This window comes from Mus musculus, chromosome 4 (genome assembly GCF_000001635.26).
Source record: "Mus musculus strain C57BL/6J chromosome 4, GRCm38.p6 C57BL/6J".
Classification (NCBI taxonomy): Eukaryota; Metazoa; Chordata; class Mammalia; order Rodentia; family Muridae; genus Mus; species Mus musculus.
Window position 1 is genome coordinate 150,440,484 of NC_000070.6, and position 27,002 is coordinate 150,467,485.

Genomic DNA, 27,002 nt, shown 5'->3' on the forward strand with positions numbered 1-27,002 from the left:
ATGCCGGGTATTGCAAAGAGCACATGCAAGTGGTGCTGGGGTAGAGATGAAGGTGTGAGATAGGGCTGAGATCTCAGAAAATTTGAGGCTGCATTAGGTAAGATTTTGATGGCCTGGGCAGGAGAGAGCTTCTCTTCTGAAGGCTTAGAAACGAATCCAGCTGAGCTCTTAGAAGCCATTGTTTCAAAAGATTCACTTGGTAAGGATATGCAGTGTATAAAAGGGAATCTAGCGGGGGCGGGGGGGGGGTAGGGCTATCTTCCTTGTGTACAATGAAGAACATGTCTATAGAGATTGCTGTTATAATAAGCTGGGTGTGGCGGCCCATGCTTGAGGTCTCAGTATGGGAAGGCTGAAACAGGATGGTTTTGAGTGAGGCCATAGAGTAAGACTTGTTTAATACTCCTCCGTCCCCACCTCTCGAGTGCAACAGAACCAGGAGGAATGCTTAAAGCAACACTGCCAGGGATGGTTGCAGAAATCACTAGGGAGTCAGACCCACCAAAATGGATTCATATGGAAGCCTTGGATTTCTTGTGATAATAAGCACATACAGTGGAAAGTAGGACCTGCTATAGTGGGTAAAATCCTCAGAGCCAGAGAATTTACATCTTAAAGGAAGAAAATCAATGGTGTTCTGACTGCTTACTTGTAAAACTTCAGTCTTAGACATATTGTTCTTTTATATATCTGAGAAATAATGGCATATCTTTAGGCTGATTTATGTATTTGTTCTAGTCAATGTGACGTTATTAGACACTTTTATTTACTGTGGTTCTCATCAGGATATGCTGAATGGATTTTAAATCTGCCCGTTTTACACTGAGTTTTAGTAAACTTTCTATATTAGCCTTAGTGATGATCAGTATTGCCATTTCTCTGCATCCACTGAGGATTTAAATAAATGCATTATTAGTGGAGTCCTTGGATGACTTTATCAGTGGAGATTGGAGAAGAGTCAATAACATGATGATCGTTCTTTCTTAGTCAGATGCTGCTGCATAAGGCTAATTGTATTGATTGTTCTTTAATGGTGTTTTGTGCTGCCAAAGTCATTCTTGCTGGATCCAGTTGGTAGACCCCCATCCTCATGTGGAGCCCCTATAAATTTTGCCGGCACACAGATCTAGTATAGTGTAATGAGAGAGCTGCTAAGAGAGAAAATTGATCACAGGGTTGCAGACAAAGTGGTCAGTGTTCCTTCTCATGATGCACCAGACATCTTTGCTAATATCTACTTTCGTTATGTAATTTTATAGGAGAACATTCATTGCACTGTAGTTTAGCTTTCTCTGCATATGCAGCAAGAAACTGATGCACAGCAGCAGAGTGGGGGTTTTCAGTCCCCTGTTCAGTGAGGGGCCTCTCAGGTCACAGCACAGCTCCTTTGTGGTAGGTTATTGTTTTTCCACTAACCCCGTGCTACTTTCCTTGACCTCTTAGGGATGTTCTAAAAGACAGGCTACTGTATCTGTTGCTGTGAGAAAACACTCCAAATAAAGCATTGTACGGAAGGCTCACATGAGAGTGTTGTTCATTGTAGTTGGAAAGTCTTGACGACAGGAGCTCGAGGCATCTGGCTTCCTAGCATCCATGGTCGGGAGCAGTGAGTAGTGAATGCCATGCCGGCCAGCTTTCCCATTTCTGCAATCTGGGCCTGGAGCCCATGGAGTGCTGTTGCCTACATTCAGGGCTGTCTTCTCACTTGAGTTATCCTAATCTAGGTATTCACTCACAGATACCCCAGAGGCCTCTGTCCTAGGCGATGCTAGATCCTTCAGATCGACCATCAGCATTGACGGTTGCAGGGGTTCATATGCGCCTGTACACCGGTTATGTTGTTGTTGTTGAGACGAGGTCTCATTGGATTGCCCAGGCTGTTGCTTACCTCTTGAGCTCAAGTCATCCTCCTTCCTCAGACTCCCAGTTAGCTTTGACTAGAGGCACACGTACCAACATGCCAGGCTCACCATTTATTTTTTTTTAAAGGTTACATATTATTTTTATTTGTGTGTATATACATGAGTGTATACATGTGCACAGAGGGTGTCAGGGGCTCTGAAGGCTGAGTTACAGATGATATGCCTACTGTGGGTGCTGGGACCTGAACTCCAGTCTTTTTTTTTTAAGAACAATCTCTTTTAACCCTGCTGCTTGCTGTCTGACCTTTGGTGGTTCTGCTAAAGCTGTGTCTGGGTCATTGTCTCTAGCACTAGTTCTTTTCAGGTGTGTTACAGCCTGCTCAGCCTGGAAAGAGTTAAATATTGGTACTCATGTTGATTTCTTAGATTGACTTTTTGTTGTTAGCAATATGGATCAGTCTACTTTAATCCTTTATTTTTGTTACCTGTTTAATGTAAGCTGGCAATTTGTTGCTTTCCCCTTTTCAAAGCAATGGAAATAAATTTTACTTGACTGTTTAGAGACTGTGTTTAAAGAAGGCCTGTGGAAGTCATGAGGGAGATTTCTCGGGACAGCTTTCTGTTGATTGATGGTTACAAAGCTGTATAGGTGACAAAAACTCTTCTTAAGTTTTTTGTTTAATGAGTTCAGTAGGATTTCTGGAATCATTTTTAGAGCTGTGCTTCATAGAAATGGATTCTCTGGCCAGGGTGGTGGTGGTGATACACGCCTTTAATCCCAGCATTCCCAGAGGCAAAAGCAGGCAGATCTCAGACCAGCCTGGTCTACAAAGGTAGTTCTAGAACAGCCAGGGCTACACAGAGAAACCCTGTCTCAAAGGAAACAAAACAAACAACAACAACAAACAAAAACAAAGGAAATGGGATTCTGGCCAGTGGTGGAAGAGTTGTCTGTTTTCTTGCAGGTTTATGGACGGTAAAGCTCAGTTTGCAGCTCTGAGATGCAGAAAAGAGCCTGATTCTTTGACCTCATCTTCTCCTTTCTTACCTTGCTGTGCTGGGTTCTGGGCCCCTCTTCCTCTGTGGGGTCGATCCTCCCCAGAATCCTTCTTCAGTCCTGCTTGCCATCCGTGCCTTGTCCTCTGCTCAGCTGCTGCATCTTAGTGCTCTCTGGTGGGAGCCATGGGGTGGGGGTTACTTGTGGTTTTCATTAGAAATGATTCCCCCATAGCAGTTAAATCATACCTTTCACTCTTGATACTGTAGTATCGACTCAGTCTTGCTGGAAGTGCTTTGTTCTGTAATCACAGACTTCATTTCCTTGAGCCTCAGTTTGTTCACTTGTGAAACTGCAGCAGCAGCTGTGATGATGGTGATGGTGGTGATGGTGATGATGGTGATGATGGTGGTGATGATGATGATGGTGATGGTGAAGAATTCAGTAGTCATAGAGTCAGCCTCAGAGCGCCCCAAAAGATTCTGGGAATGTGGGTTGATAACCAGCCGACTGAGTGAAGTACAACCATGAACATATCATAGGTAGGAGAAAACCATTGTTCCGAGAGGGCTGCGGGTATAAATTCTGTAATAGGGGGCTTGCCGAACAGGTCAGGCCCTGGTTCTAAGTCTCTCCCAGTCCTGCCTCAAGAATTGCTGGTTTGCTTCTACTGACTTCCCCAACATTTAAAGTAAGTGTAATCTTTGTGCTTACTGTGAAGGGCAATTTATAAGTTAATTTCAAATCAAACTTCAAAATTAAAAGAACCCTCAGAACCAACATTAATTCAGTTAGGGTAGGCTGGTATTTATTTCTGAAGTAAATAGTTGCCTGTGATAACTGGATGGCTTTAGCTCAAGCTGTTGGGAGCACGTCCATGTCCTGTGCCAACGACACTGCCCCCACGCTGGGCTCTGTTGCTCTTTATTTTTACCACTGTGACTGTGTTATTTGTATGAAGTGATTTGGCCTTTGCCTGGCAGTGTGCTGCTGCATGGTCAGCTCCACTGGCTAGCATTTGCCTGCTACTGCATGTAAGCTTTTATTCTCCAACCTCCCCCTCCCAACTGTATAAGCCAGGCTAGCCTCAAATTCACAGAGATCTGCTGCCTTTCCCTCCCAAGTACTGGGATCAAAGGCTTGTACCACTAAGCTCAGCTGTGTAAGGTTTATTTATAGTCAGTTTCCTGTATGTTTCTTTCTTTGTTTTTTAATTGAGATAAGGTCTCACTATGTTGCTCTGGCTGTCGTAGAACTCACTGTATAAACCAGGCTGGCCTCAAACTCACAGAGATCCATCTGTCTCTGCCTGCCTCCTGAGTGCTGGGAATAAAAGATGTGTGCCAGTATGCCAAACTATAATCTCTTGTTTGCTTGTTTGTTTTGCTTTTCAAGACAGGGTTTCCCAGTGGAGCCCTGTCTGTCCTGGAACTTGATTTATAGAGCAGGCTGGCCTCGAACTCAGAGATCCACCTGCCTCTGCCTCCTGAGTGCTAAGATTAAAGGTGTATACCACCAGTGCCCAGCTTATAGTCAAATTCTTAATAGCTCTGAACTTTATTGAGTTGATCACTCCAAAATATTAATTTGTTGAATGTTTATAATTTAAAATTCACTTTATATAGTGACAGCAGTTCCTTGGCCCACCTCAGATATTGAGCATTGGTTGTCCCTGACAGGAGGTGGGTGACTTGGTTGCTTCATACTGTCTCCTGGCTGGGTTGGGAGAGACTTGCACTTTATGTTTATAATTTTGGTTGCTGAGAAATTGAGTCGAGCGTCTGTCCCACTTATAAGGTACAATAAAGAAAGCACCGTGTTTTGTTTTGCACAATTGAATAAGGCTTTGGGTTTGCTTTATCTGGTGCCGTGACTTGTTTCCATTTTGATGGTCAGTCTCAATGTGTACACACGTGTCAGCAAGTCTCAATGTGCACACACGTGTCAGCAAGTAGCTGGGACTGGGCGTGGGGGCACACGCACGCCTTTAACCCCAGCACTCGGGAGGCAGAGGCACGTGGACTTCTGAGTTCGAGGCCAGCCTGGTCTACAGAGTGAGTTCCAGGACAGCCAGGGTTGTACACAGACAAACCCTGTCTTGAAAAACAACAACAACAAAAAACCACAAACAAACAAACAAACAAACAAACAAAACCCAAATAGCTGGGAATGTACGGAGTGCATAATTGAATCATTTATAAGAGACATAGGAACAGGTGATCCTTGACTATTTAATCTGTAGAAATTGAAACATTATTATGGTTACAGTAGCTCAAGTAAGAAGACGCAATGCAGGAGGCCAAGGAGTCTATAGAGAGGGATGACAAATGGCAGAGAATTCTAGACTACTTTTGTTGAGAAATCATGTGTCAGGAAGGTGCTGTGCTTAAATTCTTGATGTTTTCACTGAGCTGTGAGGCTGAAGATCAAACATCCTCCCTCTGCTGAGAACAGAAATCAATGCAGACTCCGGGCTGCGCTGTTAGTAAGTGGCCCTCCTAGCGTTTCATTTCCTGGGATTTGTCTGGGCTGGTGATCCGTCCATGGGAGAAGGGGATTTTTGAGGCGCTTTGTATTAAAATCAGCTGGAGAATCCCTTTTGGACAGTTCCCTTCCGCTTCACTGTGCTCTTGAACAGGTTTGTGATTTCCTTTTGTCCATATGTCTCTGTGTATTCCTTAACTAGCCCACCCCTTGCTTATCTTTGTCTTCTGTTCTTTTCAGCTCTTGCCTTGCTGACAAATTATTTCAGTGATAGCCTTTGCAAGCACCACACACACTGGACATATTTCATTACCCTGCAATGCTGTTTAAGTTATAAATTCTTGCCTCATGATGTAAATTAAGGAGAAAGCCAGGCTGGCTAGACGGGTGGTACAGGCTTGTGTTAGCAGCTGCTTAAAGGCTAAGGCAGAACGACTGTAAGTTCAAGGCCTGGCCTGGGGACTAAAGAGCAATGCTGTAATAAGTAAGAAGCCAGGGGCTTCTGAAGAGCAGAAGCTTGCACAAGTGTGCTTGGCCACTGCATCTCCTGAGGGAACTTAGAATCCTTTCTCTGTAAAGGGAAATCAAATGGCTTCAATGTTTTCAAAATGGTAGTATTGTAATGGTCATAGTTTTTGGTGGAGGTACCATTGTTGCCAAAAGAAGGTGTTTTTTGTTTTAACCCTCCAAGGGCAATGCTGAGTTAGAGACATTTCCAGCAGAAACAGGACTCAAGGCCAAGGCCAGTGCAGACAGAGCAAAAAGCAAGAGGTGGCTACCTACGATAACTGCTCAGAGTTTAAAGTCTTTTCTCTGCTCTATGTAGGAGCTGGCTGAGTGGGAAGGTAGATGCACAAGGAAGAGCAGAAAGAGAAAGAAAGCATTGAAATGCGCATATCCAGAGCAGGGGCAGTGGCCTGTGTGCATGGCATCTTGTCTGGAATGTGCAGCACCGCAGGGAGGCCGTGGTGTATGGGGGATCTGAGGCTTCCCTGGACAAGGTGACCTTAGTTGGCTTTATGTGAACAGTGTAACTTGTAACCTTGCCAGGCTCATACCTAGCCAGTGTCCTATGCTGCCTCACACTGGAAGGTTGGGGATGCCCGATGGGTCTGTCTATTGCTATGGTGGGTAGAGAAGTGTCTTGTTGTCTCTTGTGTGCTGTCTGTCCACATGGTCCACCCCCACTGCAGGTTAGTTGTTTTCTCTGCCAGCCTGGCTTTAGAATGTGGGTGTGTTTTGGTTGGTGGAGTCAGTCAATGCAGGTGGAGGAATGCAGCAGACTGGCCCCTGTATATCCTATCTTAGTAATTTAGAGTGTACATTTAAAATATCCAACCTGCTTTTTTAGACTATTATTTTAACTGGGTAGACACATCACCCACTCACATTTACAGAGGACTGAGAGCAAGGCACTTGCTCAGCCAGGCATCCATCTATTTACTACTTGGATGAAGTGGCACTTCCTCTGCTCGCGCCTAAGGAAATAGGATTCCCTTCATGGTGTCAGAGCAAGAAGTTGAGTTTTGTAGAAGAGGACCTGGAATATTTTTCATTTCATTGACTTCTTGTTTGAGTTATAATGTCAGAGATCTGGGTAAACAAGTTTTTTAAAAGTAAGCAATTGTTTTTCAGAATTGCAGTGTCAGATTAAAAGTGTACCTCATTATGAATTAAATGGTTCATTTAATGGTTTTAATTACTGCTAGGAGTAGTAGGAGGTGAATCTCAGCTCACTCTCCCCTTTAGGGACTCATGCCTTGTCCAGTAATGCTCGTGGTCTGTAGGGCTGCAGAGGTTGCTGAAATTGCAGTTTCCGCTGTGGTCCTGAGTGCACTTGAACACTGCCAGCATTGAGTGTCTGCACTGCTTCCATGGTGTGTCACCTGGACTCAGCTCTCTAAGGGGAATTCCTTCCCTTACTCCCACTGGGTTTCTTCCTGGGGACTGAGCCCAGGATCCTGTGTGGGCTGGGCAAGTACTCTACTCTATTGCTGAACCAGCTAAATCACAAGTCTTCCTGGTTCCCTCAAAGAGAGGGACAGGCCCGTTCAGTTCTCTAGGTTTTGTCATATTGACTTGCATCTGACATACTGACTGAGGAGCTTTTGTACCTGGGTCAGTTTTTTCTAGGCCAGTCTACAGTCTACAGAAGTGTAGCTGTATTCCTACATGCAGGTGCTTCCTGCCCCTCTAGAGAGAACTGCCATGTTTTGTGTAGTTGTCCAGGAATGATTACACATTACCTCTTGATAGATGCTTTATTCTCTTAAAGATTGATTTTTAAAATATTTATATGTTTTTGCTTGCATGTATGCTTATGTACCATGTGAGTACCTGGTCAGAGAAGTCAGAGAAGCTGGAATTAAAGATGGTTGTGAGCCATCCTGTGGATGCTGGGAATTGAACCTGGATGCTTTGTAAGAACAGCCAGTGGTCCTAAAGGCTGCTATCTTTTTAGCCCCTCTTTCTCCCTTTTTGGAATCAAAATTTCACAATACAACACAGGCTGCCTTTGAACTTCTAATCCCAAGTCACTTTACCAAGGTTGGGGCTAAACTCGTGCAGTGTTTTACTTAGCCTGCTTTAACATTTTTTTTAAAGTCATTATTTTATATACATGGTTGATTTGTCTCTGTGTTATATCTGTGCACCATATGTGTTTCTGAGTGTTGGCTTCCCTGCAACTGAAGTTAGATAAGGTTGTAAGCCAGTAAAAGGTCTTAGGACCCGGACCCAGTCCCCTAGAAGAGAAGCCATGTTCTAAACCACTGAGGTTTCTTTCTAGGACAGACAGATGCTTTTTATACACAGGCCTGGCAGGTTTTTCTGTCAGATAGTAAGTGTTTTGTTTTGTCTTCCCTGTGGTAGCTGTTTGCTTTTGTCAGGTGTTCCCTACACTTATGCTCAACTGTGTGTCTTTATCCAGAAGGTACTGGGAAAATTGGCAGATGCCCAGGAGGAGCTGGGACCCTTGTCTACAGGCCACTGAGCTAATAGAAACTTGATGATTTCCTGGAGTTTGCGTCCTACCTCATTGCTATTTCCTATTGCTCGTGCTGCTGTAAGGATTGTGTTGTGGTTTGCACAGTTAGTGGAGAAGTGGTTTGATTCTTTCCTATATTGTTCTGAGCTGCTGAGTTTGAATGCTGCACCTACACCTACACTCATGTCTCTCTCTCTAACCCCTTTCCTTTTGATTACTTCATAAAGTAATCAAAAGCAGATAGGTGAGATGATCCTTGCAAGAAACCATTGTCAGCGACCCTGGGAGAGTTTTTGAAACAATAGCTTTTATTCCTTGGAGGAGTTTAGTGTGTGCTGTCGGCTTTTTTTCTTGTTAATTAGCTTAAAAATAGGGAAATATGAAAGGTTTAATATGCAAAGTGTAATATATTAATAAAGGTAGTTCCCTTGTTTTTTAATGTTCTAACAAAGTATTTATTGTAGTGGAAATATTTATGTAATGAAAAGAGTGCCTTTCTGTTTAATCCCGAATCTCGCAAACAGTAACTGATTTGAGAAATACCGTAGTCCTTTTTGTCACATGGAATGTCTGACACCCATTTAGGTGAGGGAGATTGCTTAAAGTAGTCCACCATTGTAGATGACTTTTCTTTTTAACTAGACTGCTATTTAATAATTTGTCTTTGTTTCTCGGGGAAGTGAGGATGACTCTAGTAGTAAATAACTTAATGGCATAGAATGTTCAGTAATCTAATCGATGGTGGTCATTGAGACTCTTTTTATTATTATTATTTTTTTAGAAATCTCTTGTTTATATTGAAACACAATAGATTATAATTAGCCATGACAAAATTTTCCAGTTTTTAAGAAATACTACTACTTGACAGATTTATCTAGAACCAGGGTAGTATTTGAGATTTTGGGTTTTTTTTGTTTGTTTGTTTTCAGTGTTACTCATTTTTAATTCAGTCACTGCATTGCTGGCTACATTGTTTTGAGCCTAAACCCTGTGTGCCTCATTGCCACTCTGTTCCCAGCTTCTGAGAGACTTGGCAAGAGGATCAGAGCCCTAGGATTTGAGGCCAGCCTGGGTAATAGAAGGCCCCCTCTAGGAAACAAATAAATAAAATAAAAAATCACCTGCAGTTTCTGTCTTCCCATTTCCTTTTTAAAAATGCTTGCTGGCCTTACAAAAAGTGGCAAACTCTCAGTGTAGCCATTCAATGTCATTTTGGCTTCCCCAGCTGACTGTGGTGTTCTGTTGATCTTTCTACCCAGTGGTGTATAGACTCGTGTCATTATGAGTTCCCATCTCTAGCTTGCATTGTGTTTTATATATGATCATGATGAGGTAATTTCAATTCACTGAGAACTAGATTGTTCATGGAAAGGGGACCCAGCTGGCTTCTTTTTTCCTAATTCTAAACGGTTAGCTGTGCTACTGAGACAAGCTGTCTCATCTGTTAGGGAACTGGTTTTCATAGCTGTCAAGTGGAGATACCACTCACCCTGCTTACTTCTCAGGATTATTCTCATGTGGAAAGAAAGCTCTGTGATGCTGTGTTTTGGAAACTTCACAGTGACAAATAATGTAAGCGTGGTTTTTAGCGTTATTGTCTGTTGTTCCATAAGATAAGGTGAGCCTCCGTGGAGAGGCTTCTGCTCCCTACTCTGGTCTTCAGCGAGGAGGTCTCATTGTGGTCACAAATGGCTACTGAGGCTGTATATGCAGCACACCCAATCCCTGAGGCTACTATGACTCAGATGTGGCACACAGATTGCACCATCACCAATCCTCTGTGAGATAAATGCAGAGATGGAGAGTGGGTGATAGAAACTGTTGAAGTGGTTTGATACTCCTTCAGGGTTTTAATTGTACTTTGTAAACATATGGCTCTGCAGTGGACTCATAGTCACTGGCTGTCCACAGGCAGGGAGACACAGGGCAGAGCCTTTTGATAGCTTGACCAACACTGGGCTGCTTGGATGTTGAGTTTGGCTCTTCCCCAGTACGGTAGAAGATCTGTTACTGGGAAAAGGAGAACTGTGTAGGGAACTGGCACTTTGATTACAGCATTCAGAACCAGATCCCCTAAACATGGACCTCCACCCAAATAGTAATGGCCCTGGGAATTATTAGAGATTTATTTCACGTGAAAACCATACAGAAAGTGCAGAGAGCAGACTAAAGTTGCGTAAGAGACTGTGGTATAGTTTATAGAAATAGGTATTTTCTTTTCTTTTTTAGAATTATTTAATGTATGTGAGTACACTGTTGCTGTCTTCAGACACACCAGAAGAGGGCATCAGATCCCATTACAGATAGTTGTGAGCCACCTTGTGGTTGCTGGGATTTGAACTCTGGACCTTTGGAAGAGCAGTCAGTGCTATTCACTGCTGAGCCATCTCTCCAGCCCAGAAATGAACATTTTCATCAGATTTTATATGTCTGTTTATTTTAATGACTTAGAACTAAACATTTAATTTTGAGCTGCATTACAGTTTATTCTCATGAGCTAACATAAGTTATTTTCATGCAGGTAGTATGTGAAAAGATGACTTTAAAGAGATTTGAAACTAAGATGAACCTCTTGTGATCTTTCATGAAATGTATATAGGGTGGAAATCGTTGGTGGTGATTTTAAAGATGGGCTCATGAGAATGAAGTGGTACTGGTTATAGTGGCTCATGCTTGAAACTCCAGCCCCTAGGAGAGTAGGAGGACCAAGAGTTTAATGCCAGCCTAGGCTACATTGTGAGATAATGTCTCTAAAATAAAAACAAAACCACAGTGAAGCAAGGGTCGGGTGGGAAGCTTGCCTTTGCCCTGGTGGAACTGCTGATGTAGGTGTCTGCCCCCTTTCCTGCATTCTCTGGCTAGCAGAGCCCTAGCTGATGCTTCTCAGAAGCAGATTTTCAGGTGAAGTGTAGGGTCAGTGCTTGCTTCTGTTTATCTTTTTATATTTTCTAAATTTCTTTTTGCTCACAGAGATGCAAACACACAGGTAGATCATTTGTGTAGTTCGTGAATCAACTGTTTCAGGCCTTTACTGGCTGCCTGTTCCCTTGTGGTAACAGTCCTTTCTTTCCCTACAGAATTACCAACACCCCGGTGTAGTCTAGTCCTTTTTTTTTTTAATGTCTCATTTTTGAATGTGGCTTTCTAGGCAACAGGTTTTTTGGTCAATGATAAGTGGTCCAAGTCTGTTACATATAATCCGTCAGGTCTTTCCCTACTTGTTATTGATCATCAAGGGGTTTGGCCACCCGAGTTTTACTATTTGCATTGTGCCTCCACCCTCTGCATTTCCTTTATGCTGGTAGCTGGATCCAATTATAAGATAGTCTTAGATTTGATCTATCTAAGCAGAATTATAGTTAGTTGTCTTAGTCAGTGTTCTATTGCTCTGAAGAGACACCATGACCACGTCAGCTCTTATAAACTCCGGTTTCAGAGGTTTGATCGGTTGTGGCCATGGTGGGCAGCATGTGAGCACTCAGGGCAGACGTGGTGCTGGAGAGGTAGCTGAGAGTCTGCATCTGTGCTCACAGGCAGCAGGCAGAGGTGAGTGACACCTCCCCCAACAAGGCCACACTTCTTATAGTGCCACTCTGGTGACCAAGCATTCGGACCTGCGAGCCTGTGTAGCTGATCTCATTCACACGTCCTCATTACTACACTGTATGTTCCTCAGGAGCCACATAATACTGATTTTATTGTATTTCTGTCCACTGAATCCTTAGAAGTTACAGGGTTACGAGAGTCTGTTTCAGTCTCGTTCATTGGCTGGAGAGGATCTGAGGCAGCCAGTGCTCCTGCCACCGCCATTGCTTAACCCAGGCCCACCCTGTGTGAGGACTGTCTCTCCCCTTTATTATCTGCTTTCCAGATGCTACCTTAGTACTCTGATACTAAGACTGGTGGATTCCTGTTAATACTTGGAATCATTAATCTTTAGGGAAGCCAGGTTGACCCGTCATAGTTAGTGGGGCCTTCTTGGGGTTAGCTCCTGAGTCTTTTTTTATTTGACCTTGGAGTTTGATAGATTTTCTCGACTATATGTGAAGGTATTCCATCCTTGCACATGCCTACTGCAGAACCAAAAACTACCCTTCCACGACATTTTCTAGTTTCTTTTACTGGGAAATGATATTTCAAAAGCATTATCCAGTTTGTGTTTTATTGCTGTTGGATATATATTTTTTTAATTTCTAGACCTTTTGATTTATACTGAATGGTGTGAGCATGCGTCTGTAACTTGAAGGGCAGACTAGTCAGGTGCACTGCACTGCAGTCCTGATGATACTATACCCCTCACTCCAGGCCAGGATGACAGGCAGAGCTTGTACCTATGTCAGCTGGAGTCCACCTGTGCTCTCTTGGTTCCCAGGACACCGGTGTCAGAGTTAGAACATGTCATAATGATTGTCTTTATCTCATTTCCTACAGAATATTATAGAGTAATAATTACTAATGTTGGTACTAGCTCACAAATCTTAGAGCTGTAAAATAAGAGGTTCAGCCAGTTGTGGTGGTGCACACCTGACCCTACAAACTGTGTTTTCATTAGTGCAGAACACTACTGTCAAAGTCCAGTGATGATTTCGTTTTCTTACACTTGATGATGTTAGTAGAGAGGATTTGAGAATGATCATGAACTTCTGATCTTCCTGACCGTACAGGGATTATAGTGATGCAAAAGTACTCAGCATTCACCAGAGCACTTTGATGGGGACGGTACAGTGTAAATAAGATGGTGTCCAACTGAATTCCCTTTATTATCCTCAATGCTAGGGTTATAGGATTACACCATCATATCTGACTGCTTTGTGTCCTGTGTTAGTAACAAAAGTTGTTACTATTGTTTGTGTGTGTTTGTGCATGTGGCCCTGTGCCAAGGCAATGCAGATGAGAGCCAGAGGACAGCATAACAGAGGTCAGCGAACTTTCCTTTTTCTCTTTAACCTTTTTCATCTTCTGTTTGTTCGGTTCTTGTTTCTGGCTTTTTCATTTCTAGGTGATTTTTTTTTCTTCATTTCTGATGTAGACTCTTTATTCTTTGAGCCATCTATTTGACAGTATCTTTGTTTTGATACAGTTTGCTTCTCTTAGGATGTCTGCATGCATATACGTTTCCCCTTGCTTTCTTCAGCAGCATAGGTATTATTCTACTTTTTATTTTAGTTACTGATTTTAGGTTATTTTGGGAAACAATCGCACTCCCCCGTAGCTGAGCTTATAAAACTCTGCTCTGTAACATTAGATTTCTCTTGCTCCTTTTTTAGTGAATTTAATTTTCCTAAATTTTTTGACCGATGTGGTTGAGTAATATTATTTCCTTTTAATTTCAGAACTTTCCTTTGTTGTTGTATTGTTGCTTAAAACAAACAAATAAACAAAGCCGGGAAGTTGTAGCACACTCCTTTAATCGTAGAGGCAAATGCAGAGGCTGGAAGATTTTCTAATTTTGAGGCCAGCCTGGTGTGCAGAGTGAGTTCAAGGACATCCAGGACTACACAGAAAACCCTTTGCCTCAAAACTAAAACCACCGTCTCCATCAAACCACAAAACAGCAGTAACGAAAGTGCTGTCTTGACTCTGATTTTCAATTCTTTCATCCTTGACTTTTACTGGAGCCTTTTTTTAAATTCTGTTTTTCCTGTTGTTGAAATTTCTTTCTATACTTACAGCTTTTCCCCTGCAGTGGGGCCTGGTGCTGACAGGGGTGTGTTGCAGGCTGCTGTTAGAGCCCATAACTGACCAGACTCTTTCTGCTCCTTTATTTAGCCTTACTTCGTCTAACCTGTCTGCCTGGACCAACCTTCCCTCCCTTCAACACACGGTTACACTGCTTTGCCTGTTGGGATCTTCCTTAGCTGTCACATTCCCCAGTGCTAGTTTTCATTTCCTCCCAGGCATGATGGTTGATGGGAATTTATCCTGTCCTTGCTTATGTGCAGAGTTCATGTAAACATCTGAGTTCATTTAGTTGTGCTGTCAGCAGGCGTTTATTTTGACTTACTATTGATCTATTTTTATATGAGGAATGTCTACAAACTATGCTGTCCCTAGAGCCATCCTCTCAATATACCTGGTGTGTTAGTTTTTGTTGAAATGCCTTTTTATTTACCCCCAGGACCACAAATACGAATTCCTAAATCTTACAAACTATCTCTCTCTCATGGCTGCCAGCATTCGCGCATAAAACCGTCAGAGGAGACCTAGGTAGGAAACACGAGGCAGAGCCACACAAAGGGACATTTTGTCTCACTCCATAGCTCTCCTTTACTCCTTGAGTTCCCCAAGTACCAGCCCAGCTCAGACCAGGTCAGATAACACACGCTGCTTCCTGTCAGATTTGGCTTCATACAAGGGGCCTTTTTTCCTAGTCCTCTTTTCTTTGTTTCTTTTTTCTTCCACAGATTTATTTATTTATCGTATGTATGTAAGTACACTGTAGCTGTCTTCAGACACACCGGAAGAGGACATCAGATCCCATTACACGTGGTTGTGAGCCACTATGTGATTGCTGGGACTTGAACTCAGGATGTGTGGAAGAGCCGTCAGTGCTCTTAACCGCTGAGTCATCTCTTTAGGCCCCTGTTTTCTTAAATAGATATCCAGGATAGTATAAGACTGGTTATGGGACTACGCCATGACCAGTGCTGACCCATGGCAGCAGGTTTATGTAAAGTTTTAAGTTTCCTGATTGTTACAGAGCAAAACAGCAAAGCTTAAGTAGGATAACTTTCGAGGGAATATTACATTGAGCCAAGGGAGTAGCTGTGCCAGTGGATATTTGAGAAAACATATTTTTCTTTCCCTTAAATATATTCGTCTGATGTAATATTCCATCAAACAGTAGCGCTTGAAATTTCAGTTTTCAAGTATGTGATAGTCCATTGTAAATATCCCAGCAGTCTAAGGTGTATGTGTTGGATAAGTCTTACTTGTTTTATGTAAATGTACCAAGTATTATAATACTAGGACATGATACTTTCTAATATAGGCAGTACCATACAAAATACTATTAACTTGCCAAGGCAAGACTTTGTTTTGGCACGAGGAATAGCTGGAACCAAAAAGGCTGCTTCTGTCACCCTCTGGGTCTTGGGCTTCTTTAGGGACAGGGCCCTCTTGTGGTTCAGGCTAGAGGACAGTACTGCATCATAAAGACCCTGAGTTAGAAGCCTCCAACTGTGGAGACATTGTATAGTGTCTCCTTCCACACATCCTTCAGGACAGGCAGAGAAACTAGGAGCCTCCTTTTTAGAGCTTGATTTGAAATGCAGCTACCTGCCAGGTGCTGCCCTCTCCTGTGCCATGAGATCCCAGTTTGTTTGTTTTTGCTTTTTTTTTTTTAAGATTTATTTATTTATTTTATGCATGTGAGTACACTGTCACTCTCTTCAGACACACCAGAAGAGGGCATCGGATCTCATTACAGATGGTTGTGAGCCACCATGTGGTTGCTGGGAATTGAAGTCAGGACCTCTGGAAGAGCAGTCAGTGCTCTTAACCGCCGAGCCATCTCTCCAGACCGAGATCCCAGTTTTGGGGGCACTGTTTATTGTACGTCCAGCAATTTCTCACTGCCACGTAGAATTTGACAGCTTTTTTTGACATGGACCCTGGGGCTAGACAGTGACTTCTTGGCCTTCTCTCCTGGTTGTTTCTCCCCTTACTTTATAGAATATGAGTGCTTCCCATGTTAGCCGTGATTGTTCTGTGTATTAATTACCGGAGCTGGCTCTTAGTGCTTTCTTTTGGGAAAGGAAGGACACAGAGGGTCAGGGTACTGGTCTTGACCTGTGTCTGGGATCCGTGTGAGACACTAGTAGGTGGACAGTGCGGCTGTGCATTGTGTGGCTCCGGGGCTGCTTCGGCTGCTAATCCTGGGTCATGCATGAGTAGCAGCTCTGTGCTTCGTGGTGCTTTGATTGGGGGCTCCAAGCAAGGGGCCTAAGATAGGTTTCTTTATTCTCAAGAATTAGGAAATGAATAGATTCTAGACTATTCCTTTAAATTGTGGGCACTTACCAAAGGCAGGGACTTTTTCAGGGCTGATACTTGACTTCTTGGAAAAAGACTCTCCTTTTACGTGTATTTATTATTTTTAATATAAAAGATCCTTTACTGTTTTGTATTTTAACACAAGGGGCAGATGTCTCTTGCTTTGAAATGGGCTTTGCTGTGTGTCCTATCTGCTGAATGTTCTTTCAACTTGGGAAGCTCTCTTTGTTAAAAGGCCAACCCTGTGGTGAGCTGTTCTGGGAGAGAGAACCCCTTGATATTTGAAAGGTGAGAAATCCATTTAAACCATGTGATGGCTTCCAACAGCCTTGCTGCTGTGCTCTGCTTGTTTTAATGTAAGTGATAGATGGTCTGGCTGCTTGTGTTCAGTAATTGGATGTGAACTCTGTCATGTAAGTGACATTTCATGGCAGTCGTGAGGGCCCTGTGGATGGCATTCAGTTTTTGTGTTGCCTGCCTTTAGGTTTAAAGGTAGAAAACTATAAAGAAATTTAATTTTTGGAGCATATATTCAAAGATTAGTTCAATCCAGTTGTGATAATACCCTTAGCTGTTAGGTAACTGGTGGTTTGTAAGGACAGCATGTGCAGGCATGGAAGTGCTAAACAGGCTGACGTGAAGAGGATGGCCGTCAGTCCTTTGTCAGCAGTTTGCTGCCACATAGTCCTTTTGGAAAGACATAATCTGTAATCAAAGAGGAGTTTGTGGAGATAGCAAGCAGGAACAGAAAATGGTGCAATAAACTCCATGCTCCTGGCTTGCTCTCAGGAAGGTTTCAGTTACCCCTGATTGTGACCTCCCAGTCCCCGAGCGTGCACACAGCCTGCCTAGAAGGGACAGTGTGAACAGGCTCAGGCAACTTGGTTTTCTTTTCAAAGCTTGTTTTCTAAGGTAGCTTTGAGTAATACACCATACCCTGTGAGTGACTCTTTACATCCCATCCTTAAAGCTGCTCTGCTCTTTACATTCACAGAGCTTTTAGAGACGAGGTTCTCTGTGAAATGTGATAGGCCATGGGTGAGGACAGGGTGCGAGCATCTTTCTTGTACAAGCAGCAGAGGGTGTGTTCCAACTTTAGACGTTTTCACAGTGGTGTGCAGGTGCGTGTCCTGGAGACCAGAGGTCAGCGTTGGGTGTCTTTAGCCTGCCGCTTATCTCAGTAATTGTGGGAGGCTGGCTGGTAGGCCAGTTGTCTGGGATCCTCCTGTCCATCACTGACATAGTTGGCACATGCTAGGAAATGTGACTCTTCACTTGGGTTCTGAGGACCCAAACTCATACTCAGTTTTATGCGCTAATAGAATAAGGGACTGCTAGAAATTGTCTGCCATTGACTGAACAGACAGCTAGATTGAAAGAAGCAGCAGAAATATACCCTGGTAACGGGAAAAGAGAAAACAAAGGCCCGTGGCTGAAGCTAAACAGCCTGTTTTGTTTTGTTTTTTAAAGTTAATTTGACAGCCAGTGAGATGATTCAGCAGCAGTTAGAAGCACTCAGTATAAGACATGATGACCTGAGTTCACTCTGCAGGATTCACTTGGGAGGACAGCACTGACTCCCACAAGTTGTCTTTTGGCACACCATATTGTGCCATGGCACAAGTAGATGCATATATGCACGGCAAAAAATCCAGTTAGTTTTCAACAGAGATAACCTGTATACATGCTAAAATTACTAAAAGGTAGCCAGACATAAGTATCCTATTCTAGGGGCTCTACTTGCCCATATTATCCCTCCCTCCCTCCCTTCTTCCCTCCCTCCCTTCTTTCTTTTTCTTAAGCTTTATTTATTTATTGTATATGAGTGTGCCATTGCTCTCCTCAGGCACACCAGAAGAGGACATCAGATCCCATTACAGATGGTTGTGAGCCACCATGTGGCTGCTGGGAATTGAACTCAGGACCTCTGGAAGAGCAGTCAGTGCTCTTCTTTAACCACTGAGCCATCTCTCCAGCCCTAGATATCAGATTTTTGTAGTTATTTTGTGTATGTGCAAAAAATATTTTTAGAGGGACAGGAGAGCTGGGTTAGCCATTAAGAGCACTCGCTGCTCTTGCAGAGAGGACCTGGACTCAGTTTCCAGCACTCATATCGGGTGACTCACAGTCAACCTATAACTCCAATTCCAGGGGATCTGGCATCGTCTTCTGGCCTCTGGGCTTTCCACATAGATGGTATATATAAACACACATACACATATTCAGGCAAACACTCATACATAAAATGAAATATATTTAAAAATACTTTTAGAATAAGTTGCCATGAGTGATATTGTTGGGGAGGCAGCCGATGAGTGTACTTGTTATTTTGATCATTGTTACCCAGGTTTCCTCCACAAGGCTCTGTGCATGGTGTGTGCCTTTGGGCACGGTGTGTGCCTCTGTGGAAGTCTGCTTTTCTAACATGATCTCATCTGGCAACTTTGCCAACCTGAACAGCACCGTCTCTGTTGGCTTATGTTTTATTTATGTTTTCTCAGGGTTTCACTTTTAAAAGGCTTTATTTTACTGAGGTGGGGGTGGGGTGGGGGTGGGGTGGGGTTGATATCAAGGCTATGTAGCTTCCTGTGGATGTCAGAAGAGGGCGTCAGAATAACTTTGGAATTGAGTGTGAATTATAAATAGAGCTTTACTTTTTCTCAGGACTTCCTGATAATCTTGACAGCATGTACTAAGTAGTTGAGCTATCTTTATCATGCATGCGTTTATCATTAGAATTCATTTCCCCAGTCCTTTATCTGACTAACACCAATTTACACAAAGGTTGCAAGTCCAATACAAAGACCACTTACCTTCTTAATTATTTGAGGAAAAGTTGCCACATGATGCCTTATGATTCTCAAGTTACAAGGGGTTTTCCCCACATGCACAAATAAAAATACCTTGTTACAGAATGTGCAAATCAGGAGTTTTCCCAGTCATCACTGATGCATCATTGCTGGGTAATCTTTGGTGTTCATACACGTCCCCTCAGTTCTGTATCTTTGTAGAGAAACGGTTTTCTTCCTCTTCCTTGAACATTCTTTTTCCAATTGTCATGACTCTGGGGCTTTTGAAGGCTACTCTTTTTTCTCAGTTTTCTGTGCATGTTGCTGCCTCCTCCTCCTCCTCTTCCTCCTCTTCCTCCTCTTCCTCCTCCTCCTCCTCCTCCTCCTCCTCCTCCGTCTCACTTTGTCTTTCCAGTGTGGTCTTGTCTTTCCTTTGACCACTCACTGCGTCCCCTGGGCCTGTCTCTCTTCGTTCTTTGCAGACTGGCACTGCTCACTTGGAACAGCATCTGCTAGGAGAATTGCGTGCTTGCTTGTGTATCTTTGTGAAGTTCATCCATGTTGTATGTTGATTTTCTTTCCTTGTTGTATCATAAGGATACGATACAATTTGTCCTAATTCTACTGATGATGGGTATTTAGACAATTGCAAAGATTCCAGCATATCTTCTGCAGTGGGCGTTCAGATCAGTGACAATACAGGCTGTTGGAGAGTAGTCGCGGAGTATTGAATAGTAGCTTCATTTGACTACTTGTCATTTGCAAAGTGTCATATTTTTTTTCTTTCTTCCTTTCTGTTTTGTTTTGTTTTTCAAGACAGGCTTTCTCTGTGTAACAGACCCTGGCTGTCCTGGAACTCCCTTTGTAGACCAGGCTGGCCTCGAACTCACGAGATCACCCTGCTTCTGCCTCCCGTGTGCTTTGATTAAAGGTGTGTGCAGCCAAGTGTCATATTTCTTTCTAACAGCTGCTCAAATGCACGTTCTTTTCATGTTCATATGGGATACTTACCACAATGACTGTGTTAGGTCATAGTTTCCAGGATGAATGGAATCTTTGAGAGGTTTCTTGAACAAGCTGAGCCTCAGCTGAGCAAACAAGGCGAGACAGCTGTATTTGGGGTTCTGATTCAGTCTTCTTATAGGTAGAGAGTTTTGTGTGACAGGTATATCCAGCCCTTGGCATTTGGCTATGATATTGCCATCTACAGAGTTCTTGCTTGAAACCTATGCAATTGAGTTACAAAAAAGAAATGAAGAGGAAACAATCTCATATTTAAATCATTTATGATCTCGTTCTTGGCTGCAGGGCCGAGGCATCAGTTTAAATGCTTGGTCGTTATGGTTACTTCCATCCCCCTCCCCCCCCCACCTATGAAGCAGCCAAAGCTGTCTTTCTAGCTTTTTCTTCCAGCCTCAGAAACTTTTGAGAAGACTACTAATTTTAAGGAATATAATAGCCAAAGAAATTAAACAGCAATGTAAATAAGTGTTGTTTGCCTGGCGTCCTGTGCTTACTAAATGGCAGGTTTCATTGCTCCTGACTTTTTTCTTTGGTCCCCCTGCACTTAGTGATTATCTATCTGACTTAGGGCCCAGGAGTGGGCCTGCTGCTCCTGTGGAAAGCAAGCTTTACAGGCTCTCTGGACGTCCCCATCCCCGGCTGCTGTCACTGACCTTTTCTAGAACACTCAGTCCCTAGCAGGCGCTCGTTAAATACTGATTGTATGGTTTGATGAAAGAATGCCTTAAAATGAATTAGCACTTATTTTTGCCAGTTGTTTTCACTTATTTCTGTAAGTAATCTTCTCTGGAAGTTTCTAGAGACATCTTTACCTGACAGTTGGTTTGACCTTCACCTGGAATTTGGTTTGTCTGAAGTTGTTCCTGGTGGAGATGGCTGCACAGCAGCTCCATAGAATGGTGTGTCCTATAAATGGGAAGTGTGTGGGAGAGCGGAGGATCAGGGCATCACTTTCTAGTAATCTTGAAGGCCAGCTGTCTCAGCATGGCCGTGGTGGCTCTGAGTTGTGGCTTTGTGGTAATGGAAGTGGCCCCCATCTTATGTCTGGGCTGATAACACAAATTCGGTGCATGACTCAAACTTATTCAGCATTACAAGTAATTTTAGTTTATGTAAATTATATCTCAATAATTAAAGAATAGCCTAAAATTAAAACTGGTTTTTCAAAAATGAGGACAGTGATTTCAAAGAAAAAAATCATTCTAAGACATTAGTGCTGGAACATGATGAAGTTTTTTGACAAAAATCCCTATTTTAAAATGTTTGTGACACTTCGATTTCTCCATTGCCATCCCCACCCCCACACTTAAAAAAAAGAAAAGAAAAGAACTGAACGTTTTCCCAGCTCTGCTTACACTTGAGTGAATACACTAATCGATTACCCAGGGATTAACAAAGCCTTCTCATTTCCTGCTTCCATTTCTCCTCTGCAGCAGCCAGTGGCCCTTTGTTGTCCTACATGTGGAGTGAGATAAGCTTCCAGGGCATGTTTGTATTAGAAAAATGGTGTAGATGGAAAAGTTATATAAATAGACCAACAGGTATTAGAGGTTACAGTCTTTGTTTTCATTTGAGTAAGTAGGAAAAAGAAATATAATTAAGACATCTAAAACAAGAAAAACTAATTTACATAAAATGGGAAATGTAATGTTTCAGTGTTTCTACTGATTTTCTCATTTCTTAACCAGCTATTTGAATTATTTATGACCAGTTAGGAGTGTTAGCTGTAATTAGATTTCTGTTATTATGTGGGCAAACTTTAACTTAAAGCAGTGGCTTCTAACCCTGCAAGTCTTAAATGCAAATGTTTGCTCTGAAAGTTATTTTCCCATGTTAACCAGGCCTACTATCCTGAAGCACAATTCAGAAAGCAGCAGAACAGGAGGCTCAGCTCTTGGAACCGGGCAATGTTGCCAGGCTCCTTTAAAGTCGATGTGACTGGTGGCAGGGGGCCAAATGTTCCAGCTCCAGAAGAAAGTGAAATTAAAAGTACTGTTCATTTTCTGAATTTGGTTTGTTGAAAGTATAGTCTTGCTGACCGCGGTGGCACACACCTTTAATCTCAAGGATCAGGAGGTAGAGCCAAGTGGATCCCTGTGAGTTTGAGGCCAGGGAGTTTCAGGACAGCCAAAGTTAGTTATATAGTGAGAACCTGTCTCTAAACAAAACCAGGGCTGGGAAGATTGCTCAGTAGTTAAGCACACCTTGCTCTCCCAGACCTAAATTCAGTTCCCAGCACCATAGCAGGTGGCTCCCACTTATCTGTCATTCCAGTTACAAAGGCATCTGATTCCCTTGGCCTCTGTTAATTTAAAAATTAACCCTGGGGACCGGAGAGATGACTCAATGGCTTCCAGAGTACCTGGGTTCAAATCCCAGCACCCACATGGCAGCTCAGAACTGTCTGTAACTCCAGAATATGATAGTCCCACACAGACATACATGCAGGCAAAACACCAACACACATTGAAAGAGAGAAGGAAGGAAGAAAGTAAAGAAAAGAGGAGAGGGAGGAGAGGAAAGAGAGGGAGAAGAGAGGAAGAAATTGGGGGGAGGGCCTCAGTAATTTTTAAGATTTTACTCAATGCCTGGGTATGGTGGCACTTTTAATTTCAGCATTCAGGAGGCAGAGGGAGGTGGATCTCTGTGATTTTGAGGCCAGCATGCCTGGTCTACATAGTGAGCTCCAGGCCAGCCAGAGAACCTGTATCAGAAAGACTGATTCCCTGGGATTAAGAAACTTGAGGACATAAAACAGTGTTGACCAATACAAATCTTCAGAATATTTTGCCATCAAACTTAAGAGTAGTCTCTGAGATACATCTTTAGCCGTGAGTTGGTCATTTTAGTTTTTAAAATCATGTGACCCTGTGATCATGAGATGTCAGACTCAGCTTGTATACCTTCTAGTGTTTCCATGCCCTGCGGTCAAGGTGTCTTCACTGTTCTATTGTTGTAAAGAGACACCATGACTACTTTATGTAAGAGAACATTTACTCACAGTTTCAGAGGGTTGTCCACGGCGATAGCAGGCACGGCACTGGACAGTAGCTGAGGGGGTGCTGTGTACTGTATCAGAGGGGGGCAGAGGCTAGACCCAACCCCAGTGACACACCTCCAAGAAGGCCACACCTACTAACCCTTCCTAAACCATCCACCCACTGGGAACCGGACCTTCCAATGTCTGAGCCTGTGTGTCCATTCTCAGGCAGAACCCCAACTCTCCACCTCTGCTTTACACCCCGTAGCTGGTGTTAGGGAGTCCTGTGACTTCCCTCTTTGTTCCTCTACTTGGGTGTCACCATTACTGTCAACTGCCGCTCAGTTATTAATAAGATGGCAAATTTAAACTTGTTAAAGCTTGAGTTTTGATAAAAGAAGTTCTTAAAATAGTCAAGCTTTGGTGGAAACTTAGGGAAACCAAGCAGCTTCCTACTAAGTTGATTGTGAACAAAACATTTTCTCTCCCTGTAATGGGAGAGATTCTATGGATCAAATAGAAAATTTGTGATTATGTTTATCTGGTATGACTGTAGCTCCTGGAGTAAACATAATATTTATATGGGAATTACTTTTTAGTTGCTTATCCTGTAAAATTGAGCCTCACAGCCCAAAGTTTGGACTTTTTCAAAGCCTGTGTTTAATTTAGTACATTAGTCAGTATCTTCCAGAGAGACAGAACCAATAAGAAGTGGGTAGGGCAGGGTGTGGTAGGGATGGCTCCCACCATTATGGAAGTAATGAGGTTTTACCTTGGGCCCCCTGCACACTGGAGACCTGGGGAAGCGAGTAGCATAGCTCAGCGGCTCTGGGGACTTGAGAGTCAGAAGCTGTAGATGCTGTGGAGCTGAGGTCACCACCCTCTCAGCTCCAGGATTGGCCTTTGCTTTGCACTTATTTTGTACAGGCCTTAAGCTGATGGGTTCACACTGCCATTGTTAAGGTCACTCACTCACTGGCCTCCAAAGGTACCTGTACAGACACTCACAGCTGAAGTACATTGCTGTCTATCCTTTAGCCACTCAAGATACCGCGTATTAACCATGCCAGTCAAGAATGCTGTGAGTGGCAGATGGCCTTACTTTGCTGTGTTTGTCTCACATTTCAAATCTCTTTGCGTATATGCCATCCATGTGTCTTTACTATTAAGGACAACACAGCCAAGCATCATGCCATGCACCTGCAGGCTTGCACTTGGCAGTGGAAACAGGACAAAGAGTTGAAGAACAGTAAGTCCAGTGATAGCCTGTGGGCACACACCCCTCGCCCAACCCAGCAAATAGCCATACCTGTCTTTGGTGGGTTGCTTAGCTCTGTGGTGTCTGACCTCCTGACCTTCATTTTTGTCTGAATCTCAGATAGTGAATGGGAAAGTCTTTACTTCCTACTGTGTCTTTTTTTCTTCAGAAATACTGCCCAGGGTACCTTCATCCTGGAAGTGTCTCTTCTTAGTTCGGGACTTAGTGAAGGTGATAAATTTATGTGAGGTTTATGTTTGTGTTCAGTTGTATCAATAGTAAATAAATAGTGAGCACACTGTTAGAAACACTTGATCTGCTCCTGGAATTAATTAGATTTATGTATGTAAGTACACTGTAGCTGTCTTCAGACACACAAGAGGGAATCAGATCCCATTACAGATGGTTGTGAGCCACCATGTGGTTGCTGGGATTTGAACTCAGGACCTCTGGAAGAGCAGTCAGTATTCTTAACCGCTAAGCCATCTCTCCAGCCCATCTTAGAGTTCTTAAAGTGATGAAGCCCACAGCTCCAGAGCCTTGAGTCTGAGAAAAGGAAAGCCTGTGTCTGCAGAATAGCGACAGCTTTCATAGGAATGGACCCAGTTTTCCCAGCCAGTGAGGGCGGCACGGAAAGCTGAGGCTGTGTGCTATTTGCAGAGTTGGAGCTTAGGGCATTGTAACAAGGATTCAGACCCAGGGAGTTTGGTAAGCCATATGATTCCTGGATTTATTTTTTGGTTTTAGTTTTTGGTGTTTTTGAGCAAGTTGTTAACTTATAAAGAGTAGGAATCAGAGGAGGCCTTCCCATTATTAATGTCCAGCAACCCCCAGTGTGCTGTGGCCTTTGACCTGAGAGCTCCTGCTGCAGTAGCAGTGTCCTCCAGAGAAGATGTAACCCTTCGGATGGTAACACTAAGTAAAGTCAGTGAAGAGACAGACACACTGTAGTTACATTTTGTGTGTTGGTCCTGTTCTGTGGGAGACATACAGTTATAAACATGGAGAGACCCTAGGAATCGACTGACCTTCCATCCCTTCACTTTTTCTTTCATTTGACTCTACCTTTGTTTTGCTATAGTTGTGGAAGTGTTTATGTTTTTGACACAATACTGCCGCCCCCTGGCCAATGGGCAAGACTGCATCAGGAGCTCTAGGAGGTTTTTCAGAGTTACAGGTCTGCTTATAAGCAAGCCAGAGTAGGTGTTTTGTTTTTGTTTTTGTTGTTTTGTTATATGGAATCAGTGGGCATGTGTGCGTCAGTTGGTAACTAGTAATGTAGAAATAGCACATCTAACTAAGTTTCCAGTATATCTCTGGCTAGGTTCAGAAAAAAAAAAAAAAAAACAATTTACAGTTGCCAGTCATTGACTCCAAAGAGTCTTCTGATGAGTTCATGTTTTCGTGCGTCTTACAAGTGTTGCAGAAATGTGTGGATGCTTATATATTGGAGCCGGGTTGAGGGAGCGGCTGGTCACCTGCCTTCCCAGCTGCTCTGGGAAGTACTCATCATTGTGAGCCTGGAAAGGTTGCTGGAGGTCAGCGCCACCCCTTCCACAGAGCTCTCGGGATCTGCAGGGAGACCGGCTCCAGCCTCTCCACACAGGTTCCTGACAGACGATGGGCCTTTCCTTAAGCAGTCACCTGCTTTCAGGTGCTCTCTTTCCATTCTTACAAGTTCTTTAAATTATTCTCATTTTCCAGGACAAAACCCAGAATCTTAGAGCGTGGCCAGAGCCACACACATGGTGTGACATTGGGGGTCCATGGTGACAGGCTTTCCTGTGTTGTCTAGCGAACTGTGTCCTTTGTTCCATAGTGCTTGGGCCAGGTTTCATGTGATCATTCTGGCTGTTGTTTTTTGTTTTGTTAGTGTTTAAACCCTAAATAAAACAGATACAAATCTTTTAAGTCTATGTTTTTCAAGTACTTTGACTTCATTTTGTCCACACACACGTAGTTAGCAATGTTTAAAGACATTTTTCCTGCCATTGCTTAGGGAAGGTGCAGCATTTAACAGTGGCAAGGGGACGGAGTCATCAGGCATGTGTCAGCGCTGCAAACGTGGTGAGCTTGTGACTGTCTCAGTCATGGTCTTAAGTTTCTCCCCTCGGGATAAAATGGAAGGACAAGTGTTTCTCGTGGGTCTTGGCAGACTGAGCCTTCTGCCAGGTGTGGTCACGTGTTCTGTTCTTTGGCTGCTTTAGCTGCGCTTGCCATGCCTGGTACATCCTACCTGTGAGTCCCTTTGTCTGTGGTCATAGCTGAGTTAAAAACAAACAAACAAACCCCAGTGGTCAGACAGCGGCTAGGGTTCAACAACTTCTCAGCACGAACATGGAGTGTTCTGTGCTACATGCTGGTATCCGACTCCATCTGTCTTTCTGGTCTCTACTTTTGCTGAGAAAGCATCTCTCCCATCTTCCCTCAGGATACACAGCTGTGTCATGGTCTCCCACAGAAGGGGGCTGCTCCTTTCTTTGAACAATGACTTCAGCACTTTTTCTGTGACCTTCTCATACTGTTTGTCATCAATGTTTCTTCTGTAGAATAAACAGTACAGACTAATGTTTTTTCCAGTAAACTTTTCAGAGTAAAAATATGAATGCTAAAACCTAAGGCCTATAC

General features: G+C 43.2%; 1 protein-coding gene and 1 long non-coding RNA gene across 16 annotated transcripts in view; one reads left to right on the forward strand and one right to left on the reverse strand.

Annotated features, from left to right (window-relative positions):
* Positions 1-27,002, forward strand: part of Rere (arginine glutamic acid dipeptide (RE) repeats) — a 340,456-nt gene that overhangs the window by 158,973 nt on the left and 154,481 nt on the right. The window lies entirely within an intron of this gene.
* On the reverse strand, positions 727-26,946 carry Gm52709. Its single transcript, XR_003955312.1, has 2 exons — positions 23,138-26,946; positions 727-20,339 (listed from the first exon to the last, which is right to left on the reverse strand). It is a non-coding gene; the product is annotated as a predicted gene, 52709 (long non-coding RNA).